Genomic DNA, 17719 nt, shown 5'->3' with positions numbered 1-17719 from the left:
AGACAGAGACAGTGACGAGGTTCACCCGCTAAAGGTCCGCCTAAATTCCGCTAAACGTGTGATTACTGTCTCCGTGATTCTCTCGTCCGCCCGCCCCGGAGCCCGACCGTCGGCCCCGTCGTCCCGTCAGCCGGTACAGCGCCTTGCACTGCCCTGTCGCCCGACTGGAAACGAGGGGCGGGCCGCGTCCGGAAGCGGGGCGGGCGGAGCTGGGGATAATCACTCCCAGGCTTATTTGCACGGCGGCGGGTAATCGGCGCGTCACGAATGGGTTATATCCACTCCGCGCCGGCGCGGAGGTGAGGTGAGGCGGCCCGGGCGGAGATGATACGAATTACACGCCGGGGAGCAAATGGTAGTCATAATAAGCAAATAATGCTACACGAGCAGATAGCTGCTCATTGTGGGGTAATTAGTAAATCACATCTTCTTCAGCAGCAGCGATAGAAGCCCCCTCAGCAAACGTGATTGGAGCCGTATGTCCACGACGCATCGGATTCTTCTCCCCGATACTAGACACTTATTAAAATAAGTCGTAGGAATGAAAACCAAAATGTTACAACGACAATAAAACTCAGAACGTGGACACATCAGTCTCGCTGTGTAGCTGTAGCTCTCTCTCTCTCTCTCTCTCTCTCTCTCTCTCTCTCTCTCTCTGTAATGACAGAGGTCTCTACGCGCAATTTAGCTTCTCTTGCGATACCCCATGTGAAACCGCTCACCGCCTCCGCGGCTAGGGACAAACGCTTAGTTCACCTACTTCCCCCTGAGGACAACCGCTCACCTAGCTTGGCGCTCCGGAAAACTAATCAAGTCGCTTTTTCACCGAAATCGTAATACTATTGGTATCATTCGAAAACGGTGGTGATTGGAAATTCTCTATCGCGGAGGCGGTGAGCGGTTTTACATAGGGGGTATCGCTTAGGTGAAAAAGGGGTAACAAAGTGATGGATCGATCCAGTTTTTTTCTCCCTTCGGAAGGGGACACTAAGTTTGAAGAAAGGGAAAAAGTGTACTTCATTAAAATGGTTTCGTAATGCACGTAACAACGAGATGGTAGAGCCCTGGGCCCCTTCTCTGGTCCTGCAACCTCTATTGTAATGAGGAGGTGCTGGGCCGGCGGCGTCCGCAGAGGCAGGAGGGCCGAACGAACAGGGGCCGAGCAAGGGCATGCACACCACGTGGGCAAGACAGTTTGAACGCAGCCCGGCCGGGCAGTAACGCCCGAGGCCTGCCTACCCTAGGACAACACAAAACGACGAGTGTGGCTGGGGCTGCATAGGGCTGACAGCGCGGCCAGGCCAGCCGTGGGGCAGGCCGCCCAGCCGCACAGGAGAAAAAGGAAAAAATGCAGCGGGACGAAGGGAGGAGGGACGGTAAAATAGTGTGGTGAGGTGAACACGCCAGTCCATCGGTGTGCGTGTGCAATAACTACACGAAAGAAAAGGGTCAAAAACTAAGAGGAAATTTTTGGTGAGAGGGGACCCGGGACACTCGAGACTGGGGTCGGGGTCCGGCCCCAACCGCCTGAAGGGTACGCAACCCATCGTGCTCCACACTGCCACTGAAAACAAAAGACCCGCAAACATAACATTGCGAATGAAATGGGCTGAGAATTACTATGTATACTCCCCCAGGTCAGGTGAGTAGGTGAGTGCTCTAATCGTCGTGCAAACTATGGATATACTGTCCCGTATGAAGCCAAGCGTATATGTTGCCTGCCCACCCGGCGCCGTGAGGGGCACGGCTAGTGCAAAAGCTGTGGCCTTTCCAAGCCTTCCGCCCGACACATCAAAACAACATAAATTGGTTATACATTTCAAAACCATTTTCTTCCAATCGCACGCAAATAAAAGCACAACAAGAGGCCTGGAATAAACAATCAAACTTACAATATTGTTATTAACTCCTAAATAACCTTATCAGCACCAAAACAACACCAAAACATTCAGTTATAATGTTTAAGGCCTGTCGTGAAATTGTCGTGAGTGCACCGTGGGCTGAGGCTGAGACTGCGGCCATTGGCCAACAGCAAGCGCAGCCTGCCGAGCTGCAGCGTGCTGCACTGAGCTGCATGCATGGGAGCTGCAGGCTGCAGCGTGCATACGCCGGCCTTGGCGGTGGTCACTGAACCGTATACGGCCTGCAGGGCCCTGCCATGGGCTCGCCGCGCTGCCTGCTGCCATGGGCCGACGGCCCCAGATATCGAGGGGGAAGGGGGGCAGAGGAGAGGGGGGCAAGGGGGTCGTACGAGAGGGGCGTACACACGCTAACGTACGCTGCTGCATCAACCAGTCCTTTTAATCTTTTGGGCCGGTCCATTGCGGCGGTAGCTTTGCGCGCGCGTGTGTGTGGTTGTGTTGGTGCGGAAGAGGCAGAGAGAGAGAGAGCGAGAGAGAGAGAGAGAGAGAGAGAGAGAGAGAGAGAGAGAGAGAGAGAGAGAGAGAGAGACGCTCGGTCGTGGGGCGTCGGGTGTGCAGTCGGTTCGGTGGTCCCGGTTATTTCCACGTAAACAGAGATAACAACCCGCTACTGTGTGGAGCCACGCCGCACGCACGCATATGCACCTCACGCTCGTGTGTGCCTCCTGCAGGTCCGAGGCTGCTGCTGATGGGGAAAAGGGCTCTCATGGCGAGGCAAAGTCTGGTACACACTGCTACGCCCCTCCGAGCGGCCTGGAACAGGGGCGGGTTTGACGGGACTGAGACGACCTGTCTCGTGTAACGACGGTTCAAAGAAGTGAGGACTGGTTGGAAGGGGCCCAAGTCACCACTTCTCAGTAGCGAACCGCCCATGTAGTGCGGCACACCGTACATTGGGCCGTGAAGCGACAGAGAAACACTGATAAACTAAGTGTGCAACATCTCAGTTGTGCACTTCCTACACACTGAGTGTCCAATCTAAGGAAGGGCTCAACTGAGGAGTTGTACTCTTATTCGTATTCAACTTGCAATTTCACACTTGTTTAAGTACTCAACTTGCAGTTGTAGACTTACAAGTGTGAAGCAGTTGCAAACTTGTTTACGTAACTATTCAACTTGCAGTTGTGGATGTGTGAAGCAGTTGCACACTTAGTTTATCAGTGAATTGCGCCATGCTAGCGGCCATCGAAAAACTCACATTGACCTATAGAAGCAGCATTAACGCTGCTCATAACACAGTGAACCTACCCACTATCTCCATCATTTAGCAGATTGTGCTGGAAGGAATGCATTTGTGCCTTCCCCGCGCTTTTTCCAACCCTGATGTCTACTTGCTGGCAAAAGAGATGCACCATCGTCTGTTTACCTAGCACTTGCGGCCGGACAGCGAGGAGCTGCACTTACCCCTTTCTGATGTAGGAGCAGTGACAAAGACCATCCAAGGAACCTGCCCGTCCCTGTCAACTAAAAACAAATAAAACGTGAACACGGACTTAAATAACATATGGACTTGACATTCCTCTCCATGAAGAGTCGCATGCAATTAACGCGTTCACTCGTCAGACAGCGTGTCACGACGTGTCACGACGCTGTCGTCCCACGCACACGCACCGTCAGGTTCAGTAAGAGACGCATGCCATCATGGATGACACCGAATTGGAACTCGCTAGATGCAAGGCTGACCTTAACTTTTAAAAATGGGCCAAATTTTACAGTTTTTGCTGCGTTGCTTAGCTTGAAGCTACAAATCAGGTAGTAAAATACAAGTGAAACGGAAAAAAACTGTTCCACCTCAGAAAATATATGTTGCGAAACTGTGTAAGGAAACGGGTTTCGTTGCCCGGCAAGCAAGACTGCAGTGAGTTTGCTGCACCCAATATGCGGGATGCAGGTCGATGTCGAGTCGATATACACCTTTCGATGTGATGCGATCGATGAGAACAAAAGGGATGCAGGAAACAATGGGGATAAATAATCCAAGCAGTACGAAGTACTCATAAAGGCATCATCGTGATCCCATTATGGCGGGGGGCATCCATGATTGCAAGCCCTGCTAGGGGGCGTCTGTCAGAGAGCTGAATTTATGTAGTACGAAAACTAATAATCTATTACCCTATACACTTAGAATAAAACATCAGAACCACACGTTCACCACTGAAACTGGATCTATGATACTTTTATCACAAAAGTTTGCGATAACTCAATTTTGCGATTCCTCTGATTTATCGCTTTTATAGACATGATAACTTTTTATCGCAAAAGAAAATGCAATGAAAAGGATAAGGGCAAGTTATCACAAAAATAATATGATAACTTTTCATCGCAAAGTTTAGTGTATAACGGGAGCTAGTATTTACGTTTATCACAAAAACTTGCGATGAAAAATTATCACATTATTTTTGTGATAACTTTCCCTTATACTTTTTATTGCATGTTTTTTTGCGATAAAAATTTATCATGTCCAGAAAAGCGATAAATCGAAGGAATCGCAAAAAACGAGTTATGGCAGAAATGAGGGTTAATTTATCACAAATCCAGATTCAGTGCAGTCTGAGCCGGTCTGAACTGACTTATTTAGACTAAGTATTTCTGTACGGGCCCCTCCTCTCGGTCCAGTACGCTGTACTCGTCGCTGAGCACACAATGCTGCATTGTGCCCCATCCTTCCAAACACACTTGCATTTTTTGCCCCCAACTTTCTCCAACAAACACAAAAAGGCCGAAGCGGCGCACATGAACCCGACGCTGCAGTTTTTCCAGCGCCAAAATGACAGAGCATTTCCAGGCGGACGCAGCCCATTTGTATGAGTAAAACTCAAGCGAATAAAATAATGGAAAATGTGAAACGAAAACGTGCTTGTATTGTCACCTGACTCCCTAATTCCTACGATCGCCAAAATCACATCAGATAAGATAATAGACGACTCATTTCCACGAACTAGGAAGCGGCCTGGCTATGCATGTGTGTCGAGTACGGCTCGCTCACCGCGCCAGCGGCACCCGTTGCTAGGCCCCCCGACGCCCTGTCGTCCTAGGCTAATCGGGCCTCGCGGAACCGATCCAAGTGTCGGGGCCACGCGGCGCCACGCGGCCGAGGCGTCGTCACGTGTCGTTACGTCAGAGGAGAAGAGACCCGCTATCTGCATATGTAGATGCACTGTGTGTGCAGTGCGTAGCGTGGCGGGGCGCGGCGGGTCGTGGAGGGGCGTGGCGGGCATAGGCAGCCTGCCCTGTCGCATGGGGGCGTCGACCCTTTATCTGGGCGCGCCAGAGAGAATTGGGCCTTGTGGGGCCGCCACGCTGGGTGTGTTACTACGACGGTGTGTGTACGCAAACTAAACGGGCGTGGAGTAGCGTAGGCGGGTGGCGGGAAGAGCTCGTCGGGAGCCCGGCGTGGCCCGAGTGGCCAGCGAGAACCAACTTCTCACATACATTGACAGTTTTACGCGGTATCTACATCGTTTTGTGAAACGGTGTCACGAATTATTTTATATTTCAAATTGGTTTATCATTCAACTGTAACCCACTTGGAAAAGACTTAAATTTGGGCAGGTTTTATTTTGAACTTCTGTGCATATACTACTTGAAACGGAAAAAAGAATGGTGGACTTGCACAGAACTGTAGCCGTTTCGGGCTCAGCCCTCAGAGCTACTAGTGTAACAAGGCCTCGCTAACCGTGTTGACATGCACACATATCATAACGGCGTCTTCGTTGGGCTTTGAGCCGCACATAAAAAGGCTATGCTAAGTAGTAGTTCTGAGCCGTATGGCCAAGCGAAAGGCAAGCAACTTAAAAGAAAAGCAACAATTATAAAATAATGACCCCCTCCCCTATCACACACACAAGCACACCCAAAAAAGACAAAGACCGCTACTAAAAGCTTTCTGTCGATTGTTGGGCGTATTCCGTGCCTCGCGAGCTTTCAGCGTTCAAAAAGAAAGAGTTGTGCGAAAATAAAAATAAAAACTTTCAATTAAAGCATGACATTACTTTCCCGGCGGGCTGGGCCCAGGCACGGCCTGGTGGCGCCACGCTAAAGCAAACTCTAATGCCCGTCTGCACTCATGAATAAGTGATCGGGCGCCACCGCCAGACATCCAAATGAGGGCTGATGCAGTCCGGCGGGGATACAGGAGGGGTCCACGGCTCCAGTCGGGGGCCGAGTCAGGGAGATAGACCAGGGGCTTGTTGTTCCTTCCGCCCATGGGAACCAGACTTCATAATTGATATGGTTCAGACTGCTAGACACACACACACACACACACACACACACACACACACACACACACACACACACACACACACGAAGTTTCCCACCCAGCTGCTCGCTTAAAGTGTGGAGGCAAACAATGCAACACTCTGAAACGACCCCCAAGGATGTTTCAATATTTGTTGGACGAAAAGTAAAAGAAAAGCCTCTGTAAGACAGTCTGGGATAATCATCGTTCAGTAAGTCGTCCCCGGTCCGTTTTGTCGTTCTGGTCGACGTTCGAAAACAAATACTTTCCCTGACGGAAACCCTACGACTCATGATGTATTCCTTCCTGCCGCTATAAAGTGTGCATGTCCAGCATTATGGGCGGCCACGCGAGCGGCCATTCCAATGAGCGTCGCCCGCAGGATGTCACGCGTGTCAGTCACGCGACGGGCAGGCGCCAGAGCCCAGGGGCGACACCACGGACACAGAAATACCCAACTCGATATTTTACATATATTTCAAGAAGAAGTCTCGACTCGTTCCAGGGCTGAGGAAGTTCCCCCATCCTCGGTAAAGGACAGAAGGAGAGGGGGTAAAGAAAATGGGCAAGACTCGGTCATCCTCCAGCGCGCGTGTCCAAGAAATCACTGCTACACCCGCTCCGACGCTTATCCATATGCATGTGACGGGGTACACCCACTACGCCTGAGGGTGGGCAGCAGCGTAGCAGTATGGTGGCGGGCACGGGCGAGCAAGTACACTGTGTACACGAGTGTTTCAGAGCGGACACCACAGCGTTGCGGGGTTAAATACTTGCTGGCTATAGTGTCTTGTAGGCGAAGGGAGTAGACAAACCATCAACACTTGTGTCCCAGACAGCGCAAAACGGGGCAGAGAATTAGTAATAGTAGAGTAATAGTGCTGAGACTTGCTACAAGCAATTATCACTACTTCTCCTTGTTGTGTTGTACCTCCAGAACAGACCCCACTTGGCTACGCCACCGCCACCCCAGCCGCGCGGCCGCACGCCGTGACGGCGGCGCACGACGGTTAACTTTGGGCGTTATTTCGGGCGTGACGAATCATCGCTGGCGCGGGGCGGCCGTGACGCGACGCTCTCAGGAAGATCGCAATCAGTGCAGCGACGCCCCGCCTGGCGACGTACGCTCCACTGCATGCACCGCTCCAGCGGCACGGTCCTATGGTCCTTATGGCGCTGAGAGTATACCGTAACAAACCGACAAAAAAACTAAAAATCTTCAAAACATATAAACCTAAAACATCCCTTTTCCTTTCTTACTAAAAGTCCACCGTTTGAGTTTTGGCTCGGCGAGAGAGCTTCTCTTCCGCTTGGCCGTGGTTTCACGATGCGGCACACGGCATCCATATTCATACCCGCGGCGGGGCAAGGCTCGTAGCGTGACGAGATGTACAGCCAGCCGGCGGAAACGACTCAAATCGGCCCTTTGGTGCTGTTTATGTCAGCCAGACGAGAATGACTCTGATGCTCGGACTGCAATGTTATGCTGGCCAAAACTGCGTTAGAATTTAAATGCAGGTTCCACACAAAATGTAAAGGTACCTTTTGACATGCTGTGTGCACGGATCTATACGTACGCGAAGCCTGTTACGCGACACGTGAATCCTATTACGCCAAACGTGAAGCCTGTTACGCGAGACGTGGTCTGGCATCAATTTCATTCGCTGATGATTGATTTATCACGGGGGGGATTCGTAGCGTACGGGCTATTTCGTGGTATTTCTCCTGCCATTTCGGTTATTTCTCGCCTATCTCGGATTATTTCAGGCTATTTCGCGGTATTTCAGAGTATTACAGGGGCATATTGCCACGATTTCACCGACTATTTCGACATTATTTCGCCTTTATTTCGGACTATTTCGAGGAAAGGTGTACGAACTATTTCGCAAGTTATTTCCCCCTTGACTTTTCACCGCTGTCCTAACACGAAGTATCAAACTTTTAATAATGAGTCATACCAGGTGGCTCATTCACGCCGCGCACTTTTGGAGTTATGCTGTACCGCATGCACGAGTGCGGGCGGCCTTGCCAATAGCTCCTGTCCACGGCGCCTTACTAGCCGAGCTGATAGGCAACCCGCCCACACTCGTGCATGCGGTACAGCGTAACTAGAAGTGCGCGGCGTGAATCAGCCACATCGTATGGTCAAAATTTTAAGCCAGTGCCCCACTTTGAATGCAACAAGGGAATGCATAGCGTCGCAGGAACAACCACTTCCGTTATAATAGGTGGTTGTAAAGCAGCATAATCGTTTTAATTTTTGTTGAAGTCGGAGTGAACGACGTTGGGTCATCTGACCGATTCATCACGAAGTACCTATGTAATATCAAATTGCCACAACTTTCTCATTGCTAGCATTCTTTGCGTGTCTTGTATAAATAGATTGACCGTTTTCATCGGTTTGGCCAACGCCCCTTTCAACAAGTTTTCATTATCATTTTTAGAATTTGCCATTTCGAAATTTCTAGCCAAGGAGTTTTACTGTGTTTTACAGGCCGTGTGCACCACCTGGTGACACGTCACGTAACGGTGCAGCGAATCAGGTCGGCAGTGTGCGTTGCAGCGAGAGGCCCAGGGGCAGACGAGGGGCCCAGCCCAGGGGACCGGCCCTGAGACCTGGGCCCTGGAGTCGCGAAAATGCAGCCTTCGACTCGACAAGCGCAGCAGTGCGCCGCGTCGGTGCCCCACCGGTTGGCCCTGCTGCTGCAAGCTGCAGCCAAACAAGTCCACAGGACACACTCTTTGCTTTCACCCCGGCACCATTGCATTCCCGAGCGTTCTGCAAAGACAGCAGCTACTTACATACACTCTGCAAACTAACCAAGCGTCATTTGCGACCTAATAAATCGCAGCATGCAGTCTACGCAAATTGCACCTGCCAAAACTACACATCGATTGCAAAGCCGCGTGAATTCGAGAAACAAATGAGAGCAACGTCTAGTGTCTAGTTACTCTTGGCAGCAAGGGTGAGTGGTGGGCGTTCTTCAAACTTCAAACTTCAAAAAGGGTTATTACGGCTGCTTGTTCGGGGCGTTGCAGCAGAGTAAAGGTATGGTATATAAGAGAACGACTGAAACCTGCAAGCTCGTTGCACAGCAATGCCATGCAGTTCTCTGTTCAACCACAAGCCCCCTCCCCGCACCCTGTCTCTCGCACATTACGAGGCAATTACGAGCCCTAAGGAAGAGAGAAGGGGGAAGCTGCACGACCAGGGTGACGGCCAACGTCCGTCCATCAACTGCCCCCGCCCCGCGGCGTGCAAGGGATTTAACAAACTGCACGAAGTCATGTTCGCCTGACTCACGAAGCCGACTGGCTGGCCCCAAAGAGACAACACTCCAGCCAGGGAGATACATCTCAAAAAGGGCCAGAAGATTTTTCAAACGTGTTAAAAATTTATATCCCAAACGCGAATCGTTGTGCACCACTGGATTAATGGGCTTCGCAATCGTTCAGAAAATGGGGATTGAGTTTTCACTACTCGCTCAAAATGAAATTGTCCTTTTAAATCCACAGGGCAAGTTCCGACATGAGATTTAATGACACAGTGGACCGCAGAGCGCTCCGAGCACATACGGCTGGCTTGAGTTGCACATTGCACTCATGCTGCATCGGACTGCGCTGCACGACAATGCGCCGCACCGAGTGCACTGGAGGCCACACGAATGAGTAGTGGAAAGGGGAGACGGGGCTTCGGCCCGTACGTACCCAGGAGGGACTTTAAAATGTATGAGGATGAGGAGGACCCCGCTCGGCCCGGCTCGCCCCGACCGTCCATTGGCAGTGATTGACAGGTTGGTGATGGCGAATACGAACATATCGACAACCGTCTCTCAATCGCTGCCTGCCTGCTGCGCAGACGACCCCTTGCATATTTTGGGAAATTTATTTGAGAATCAGGTGGAATCGAATGGTCTTTTGGTCCCTTTTGGCATGGCGAAAATGCATAAGGCAGCGCGTGTTGCAAGGTCGAGGAGTGAGGGGAAAGAGGCGAAGGGTGAGATGGGGGCATGGGTACAATAAAGGGGGGGGGGGGGTCTCGTGCAGTTTCCATAGCAACCACGCGTACGCCGCTCACGACGGTTATGAGGCGATTTCGCGCTGGATATAAAGTACTTGCAGGAAACTGGTACTCACCACTCAGGTGCCGAGAAATTTTGCGGTCAAGAAAAGGGCGTGGGGAGTCGAATGCATTCAGGTCTACCTGTTTTTGATGGATATCACTATTGGTATTTCACTCCGTTTCTTGTTTGGTTTCCATTACTGATCGGCTGATTGATCCTTTCCTCTCGCTGGCGTCACGTACTGCCGCAATTTCTCAGCCCTTCTTGTTCTTGCTGATCGGGGCGAGCGAGTGAGGTGAACATCGTTTTGTCAAAAGTATAATCTTTTCGGTTCGACACGTCGTGTTGTCAGCTTGCGCGAGACACGGGAAGGACGCGTGTCACAGTACAGGTGCGACAACATCCTGGACAGTATCTCTAGACTCTACCCTGCTTCGCGTGCTGTCGGCAAATGTAACGGGTATTGAAGGGCGTTCCAGAAAAACTAGTAGCACATGAAGATACATGATATGAGGAGTTATACAGATTCTAACACTCTTCGCATCTAGCTCCGACGAGACAAGTAAGCTCTAAAAATCCAGCGGTGGGACGGAAACTGATAAAAGTGGTGCATGTCGCACTATTCTATGTGGATGGAACAGTGCAGGGGTTCCGGTTAAGCGGCCCGCGGGCCACTTTGTTATCATTCGCGCTCTCACTCTTCTGGGTCACCTATAAGTCTGTCTCTCTCGCACTGACTAGTTCTGTCGTTATCCGTGACACCTGCAACAGTGGCAATTCCTGCTGTTAGTAGCAATGTCCCATTGTTTGAACCATAGAATTGCCGGGCCTAATAATGTGTTTTGAGAGTATAGACTTTCTGCAAGTAACAAACTCTGCGGGTCTGGTGGGCATTCCTGCACGCATAAGAACGCATGCACGCACATCACGTGGCTATGCACAACAGCAACAAGGGATGGGTGGGGCGGTGGGCGGCGGGAAAAGGGAAGGGAGATGCAGTGTTTAATAATTAAACTTACGCCACTCCCTGTTACTCCGGGCGAGACTGCAAAACGTCCGCTTGCAGAATAAGTTGTGAGACATTGGTGACTTCGGTATGTAAGAAAAACTTACGTCTGGAGTAAAGGGCAGATTAGCGCATTTTCTAGACACCCCAAGGCTGAAAGGAGGCTGATATCTGGATAACAAATCGATGCATGCGGCGCGGCGACGGCAGCGGCCCCGCCGGGACTCGCCTTGACTTGCCCAGTGGCGTCTTGATTTTATTTCTCCCCTCGCCCTTCCCCCCGCCTCGGGTTGGGGCAGGGCGTGCTGCTGGCTGCAGGGCCGCAAAAGAAAAGCAAGCAAATGCAACTCGAGTGCAGCTGGGTGCAGCGACCTTCGAGAGCTCGTCCAGTTCGCTGCAGGTTGAGAGCCGGCCGGCCTGCAGAGGGCTCAAGGAAAGGGGTCGTCCATAAAAAAGGATGCGATAATTCATTTTGCAAGAAAACGTGTTGAACAAGTCGACAAGAATCGAGGATTATATAGGAGCAATTATTAGAAGAAGCATGTTGAATTTATTGAACCAGGAAATATTCACACAAGAAAAATGAAATAGACAAGCTCAGATGTTTTCAACTCATTTTTAGAGATCTTGCATGCATTAGTGGTATTGGCCATTTAAGTTCTGCGAGTTATTGCCATCTCATTGCGTCGCCTGTAAGCGACGACGCAAAAGCACAACATCAGCTTCGACCGGCTGGGGTCGATCCTATCGAACGGAGCGAATCGATAATGACTGTCGCAAGGCTTCCCTCTTCCTCTTCCCTTCCCCGCTCCTCATTGCAGTCACTGAGTATAACTTTGACCCAGCCGCGGGGAGCAAATGAATATTGAAATTAGATTTTGAGTCAGACGCGCCTGTATTGCGAGGTGGAAGTGAAGATCTGGAGGATAAGAGGGCGCTCTGATCGGATAAAGAGAGACGAGTGTGAAAGATGACCGCATAGTGTTGTTTATGACACTCGTAAGTTCATCTCGAACTCTGGCTTTAATTTGCTTTCGCGCCTCGCGCCTCGAAACGGCGGCGCGGAAATGAACCTCTACCCCTTTACTTTATCCTCTTTCACCAGGCAACTCATTTTATTTAAGCAAAAAGTTGAAGGGTGAATCAGTTTGGGGCGCAGCAGACAACAAACAATTTCGTGGAGAAGTTCTCGCCGCCATCGTTGATGAGACACATTATTCGGCGCAGCGCCCTATCTGGAGGTCCGATTATTTAATCCAATAACTCACGTCGTTTTGTCTCTCCCGTACGCCACACCATCGATCACACGGGGAACGCCTTAACGGACGTCTGGGACGCCATATGAGGCGCGAAAATGACGGGTGAGAGAGCGGGCCAGACAGTCCGAATGTAACCCCTGTAACGAGCCCGAGGAATATTTTTCTTCAGTGCATGCGTATCAACAAAAGGAAGAAATTGTAGCTGGATAATTGATACGAAATAATATAACTTCTGCTAGACGGGTAAACACCGGGAAAACATCGAACTTACACTGAAAACAAAAGTGTTGTGCAGATGGCATGCATATTGTGTTGAACTCTATACTCTTTGGTGTTGGACTGGAAATTCTGGAAATTCTTTAAAGTGTTCAAAAGCTTTCACAGCTAACCCTGAAGTACGTGAAAATTTTCCTCGACGCGTGCCGTAAAATTACGATTCAAAATGGTAAAATTACAAGCACTATATATCCACTTGGAATTCATCGAAAAACAAGTTTGAGGAGTCATAAAATTACAACATATTGAGTAGATATTAATTGCAAAAATATGTCGTGGATTTACGAGGATATTTTTCATAGTATAGTGTTAAAGTTCACTCTGTTCTATATTTAGTATTCAAATTTTCTAGTAAATCTTAAAAGTGTGCAAGGTAGTGTTGAGCACTTGTATGTGCATGCCAGTTTCACACTTTATCAGTTACGGGGGTAGTTTCGACGGAAATTCCTATCACGATCTTTACAATAGCAAATAATATTTCGGGAGTGGTATTTTTATGTTCAGAATAACAGTTCGAAAAACATTGACCTTGTCTTATAAAAAGCTTAAATTTGTCGCTTTTGGACCACAAATTCTTACAAAATGGGTGTCGAAAGTTAATATGACAAACAGTGATATAATGTATAGTTTAAAAGCGGATGTCTCATCTATGAAGCTCAGAAACTCTTCCGGGGACCGAGTTAGATCCGATGGAAGAAAAGTATACAATAACAACACAGCTATGTGACGAATATGCCACACACTAGAAATTCATGTGAACTGACGGCGTTGTAACCCTCTTTGAAGTTGAAGAGACGTTCAGCTCAAAGTTGTAATATTGATCGAAATCCAAATTTGCCCTTTCCTTTCTTATGAACCGCGTAACCCCTTCACGCTGTCAGACGAACACGGCCCTTTTATTCTCGAGAATTGCAGAACAAGCGACGGAACACGGCCGTTTTCCAGCCGTTCCTCACATACCGCGCAGAGTGTGTGTGGTTAGTTACTCGCCCGTCCCAGCGAGGTGGTGCTCTGCCCATAAATCCATCGTGGTCCACACGGATCTTATTAGGTGATGACAGATATCGCCTCGGCCCCGTCGCGTCCACCGCCGAGAGCACAGCAAACGCGGGCGAAGGTGAGAAAGAAAATAAAAATATCTTTGCCTCTGCGATTTATTTTAGCCCGAAACGTCACCATATACTGTTCATTTCACGCGTCCGTTGCGCTGCTGCTGTGGTTTTACACTTTCGACTTCGGCCTCAAGTTGCGTGAATGCAGGGCATGCAGGCCGCGCCGATAACGAAAGTCAACACAGAGCGAAAACACACCATGTGTGATTATTTGGAAACGGCTGCTGCAGCATGCTGGATGAGACCAGAAATGGAGAAATCCAAACGCAGCAGGACCGCGCAGCGATAGAGCGCCATTACGATAATTAGTAGTAAACAACTCATGAGCGGGGCGCGCACGGCTTGTCCATCACGCTCCGTCCCGCAGAGAGGGGTCGGAGTTGAAGTTACTCTAGATTTTGTATAATTATTGGAGTTTGCCTCGTAATTTACGAGTAGTAGTAGTCTGGCAGAGGCGCGCCGGGTAAAGGCCGGGTACTGCTGCTTGCTCGACCATTAGAGGATAGGCCAGTCGGATCGAAGTGTTATTATACCGACCGACCCTCCTCACACAGAAAATAGTGCTTGTTACGCACATGACACAGAATATGTGTTTCCAACGATAGGTGCAATATATTCACTGGTAAAACAAAGGCACTAAACAACACCTTTCCCGGGGCACTAAAGTCAAGGGCGCAGTTTAGTGCCTTTCCTGGGGCACTAAAGTTTCGTGCCTTTCCAAAGGCACTGAACTTGTATGGAACTCATATGTAGCCAGCCAGCTAAAGGTGTGAAAGGTCACATTTAGCGCCTCTCCAAAGGCACTAAACTTTAGTACCTTTGGAAATTCACTTACGCAGCGACTGCGACATGGCAAAGTGCGTAACCGCAAAAGCGTACCGACCTGAACTCGTTGGTACATTATTTACATGAACGAGTGTTACACAGTTTGTTCTGTTTTGTTTTGGAATTCACTTACAGACTGGGTTCTAAGAGTTTCGAACTATGAAGCAAATTTCTTAAACAATCGTGGACACAAAATATCAAAATGTGTATCTAGTTAAGATTAGGTCGCTATTTCGCGCTTACGCCCACGCCTTTAGGCTTCCGATAGAGGAGCTTAAGTGAGTAGCAGCAGCAAACTTCAGACTTTTCCTCTTGGGGGTATTCCTCCGCGAGGTCCGCGTAAAGATGCCCGCTAAATATTATCCTAAAGCATTCCTACAGGATGACGTCAACCCCATCGGGATGACTCGCCGCAAGGGTGCCGTGCCGCAGGGAGGGCGGCTGGCCAATCGGCTCGGCTTTCGAAAACGTCCTCACACACCGTCATCTCCATCCTCGTCGCTCCCGCACCATCACTCGAAAGGAACGAGCGAGTGCGGCAGAGAGAGGGAGAGTCCATCGTGCTGTGAGGGCCTGGCCGGCAGCCTTTTAAAGATGGCGGCGCGTTGTCGGCATCCCTTTGTCGGCTCGTGAGAGGGCGCGACCCCGCGGGCCTACGGGGCTGCGGGGGCCCGGGCAGGCCCCGGGCGTGGAGGGGCAGCGGCGGGGGCCCTGCTGAGGGCTGCGCTACGCCCCGCCACGCCCCGCAGGGAACCCTGCTCCGCTAATGAGAACGGGTTGGTCCTAATGAGTGCTGGTCAGGGAGGCTGTGCACCGACATGTCGTTAAAAATTACGTTCGAAATGCTCCGATTTCAAACAACGCAAGCGCAAAGCGGGCAGCGGCGGCTCGACTCCGGCCCTCTCCCTTGCAATGCAGCAAAGGAGCACGAAAACCTTTCGGATCTCATTTCATTTTCGGCAGTGTAGGCTGGCGGGGGTAACTCTTCATATCACCCCATTGTCCGCGCAATCGAGCGCGCAACAGCGGCGACCGGCTGCCGCTGGACCACTTTGGGCACGCTGATGAGCCGCATTGTCTCCGAGAGGTGTGGAGCGGCAGCAGAGCGGCGAGAGAGTGACCCCTCGGTGCCCTCGGTATCGGGGCCCTGATGACCTCCCGGCCGGCCCTGCCCCAGCCCCTGGTCCCCCCCGGCCCCGGGCAGATCACCTCAGGAGGGGGTCCGGCCGGCCGACAAACGAGAGAGCATTCATCATGGGACTCAGGCCGGCCCGGCCCACGGCCCAGCCGCTCTCGGCCGCCTCACCCTTTCCCTCGTACGTAACGTCCCACGCCGATATGACTTTCAAACCGTTCAATGTTATAAATGACGACGCCTCGAGTCCAAAGAGGCAGAGGAGAAGCATGGGAGTTTTTGTTTCGTTCGGGTAAAATCCACCTGAGCTAAAGTGCCTCACTCACACCGCAACGTCGACGCCGCCCCCACACGAGCGGAGCAGGCAGCCCTTCGCTACTCTCGGGGGGTCGCCCGCGCTCTGTGGGGGTTTTACAGCGCTTTTATAAAATCATAAAACTCCGGTACGGCTCAGGGTCCTCACCACTGTGACAGATCCTTGGCCACACACACACTCACGGACACACACACAGACACAGAAACACACACACAGACACAGAAACACACACACAAACGCACACGGGACACAGAGCCGTCTCCAGAGCGTGACCAGGTGGCGAAAATTTTCGCCCCTGCAAAAATCCTGCCGTCATCGCCACATTATAAGACAAGGGGATGCGTTCCGCAGCGCAGCGCAGCCCCGCGGAGGCGCGTCACGGGTGAGGAGAGGTGGTTTGTGACGCAGCCCCTTTTGACTCGCCAAAGTTTGCGCCGGCGGCCCGATAACAATGCGACAATGGGAGCAGGTCAGCCCGCGATAGTAGTGGCTGATCTAATTTATTTATCGCGCTGCCCGTTGGCCGGCAGATGTGTCGCCGATGACCACTCTATCCACCGCAGCGCCGCGCGCAGCTGGGGGACAGGGACGCAACATAACAAAGTGCTGTCCATTCTCCAGAAGTTGCACTCCACTCCGGTGCCAGAAGGGGGACTGTGCAGGGTCGGCGCGGACTCGCGTGGACGCTCGTCCTCGTTGCGTGGTCTGGCCCTAGAGCAGCGCCAGTTTGAGCGAGCCCGCCGCTCGACGACAGCTTCAGCCGCCGGCCGCAAGGCGAGCGCCCCTGAGACACTGCCGAGTGCTGCCCCCTGGCGACGGCCGAGCGCACCGCCTGTGGGGGGTGGCACCGCGTGGCAGCGAGCGGAGCGCAGCGTGGCGGCAAAGTCAAGCTCGCGTCCTCCTCGCTCGTTCCAAGAACGGCAGGGAGGGACGCTGGGCTTGCGCGCGGCAGCAAAGTCACGACGATGCGGAGGTGTGAAACAAGGTGGATTTGACCGCTGGTTGAACCTAAGTTCAATCGGCCATGGCAAAACTGCACACGTAGTTCATGCGACGGACTATTGAACATTGTCAGCTTAGGGGATGCAAAAAGCTAAACTTGAAAACGCTCATAACATTTTGTAATATTTTGTAATAGGGCTTTCACAAGTAAGCTCATGGGACCTATTTTGAGGCAATAAATTTATTTATTTCCAATTGGAACAGGAAGCAAAACATTGTAGTTCACTCTGTATACAGTACTGCCCCGATCTAAGCTGCCCCGATCTAAGCTGAAATTTTGTGGCAGTCCCTGCTTACGGAAGGGGGTTTACAACCTTCCGAGCTCGCGCGAGCTCGCCGGCCGGCCGGTAGACAAAGCATTTACAACTGGTTGGTGCCCGGGCGCGCGTCGTCACAATAGACTCGCAACATGTGGCTAACTTTCGGGCCGTTCTCTCTAAGCTGAAGTCCGGTCCCGATTCCCCAGTCAAGATCGAGGCAGTACTGTAGGTAAGGTGGGACGGAGGACGGACAAGAACCCAGAGAGAGAGAGAGAGAGAGAGAGAGAGAGAGAGAGAGAGAG

At 51.2% G+C, this 17719-nt stretch overlaps 1 protein-coding gene across 11 annotated transcripts in view; it reads right to left on the bottom strand.

Moving 5' to 3' along the window:
- The window catches only part of LOC113203227 (uncharacterized), a 165968-nt gene that overhangs the window by 21564 nt on the left and 126685 nt on the right, over window positions 1-17719 (bottom strand). For 2 of the 11 annotated variants that reach the window (XM_052270027.1, XM_052270033.1), the window contains one exon: window positions 11863-12628. The exons of 8 other annotated variants lie outside the window; for them this stretch is intronic. The gene's annotated coding sequence lies outside the window, so the exon portion shown is untranslated. Of the gene's footprint in view, window positions 1-3326; window positions 3387-11862; window positions 12629-17719 lie in introns of those variants that run through there. One more of the 11 variants, XM_052270032.1, reaches the window with a different exon arrangement.

The sequence above is a fragment of the Frankliniella occidentalis genome, unplaced genomic scaffold (assembly GCF_000697945.3).
Source record: "Frankliniella occidentalis isolate FOCC.00 unplaced genomic scaffold, Focc_3.1 Scaffold107, whole genome shotgun sequence".
In the NCBI taxonomy this organism is placed as follows: Eukaryota; Metazoa; Arthropoda; class Insecta; order Thysanoptera; family Thripidae; genus Frankliniella; species Frankliniella occidentalis.
The sequence above is the reverse complement of the archived record's forward strand: the minus strand, read 5'-3'. Positions and strand labels throughout refer to the sequence as shown.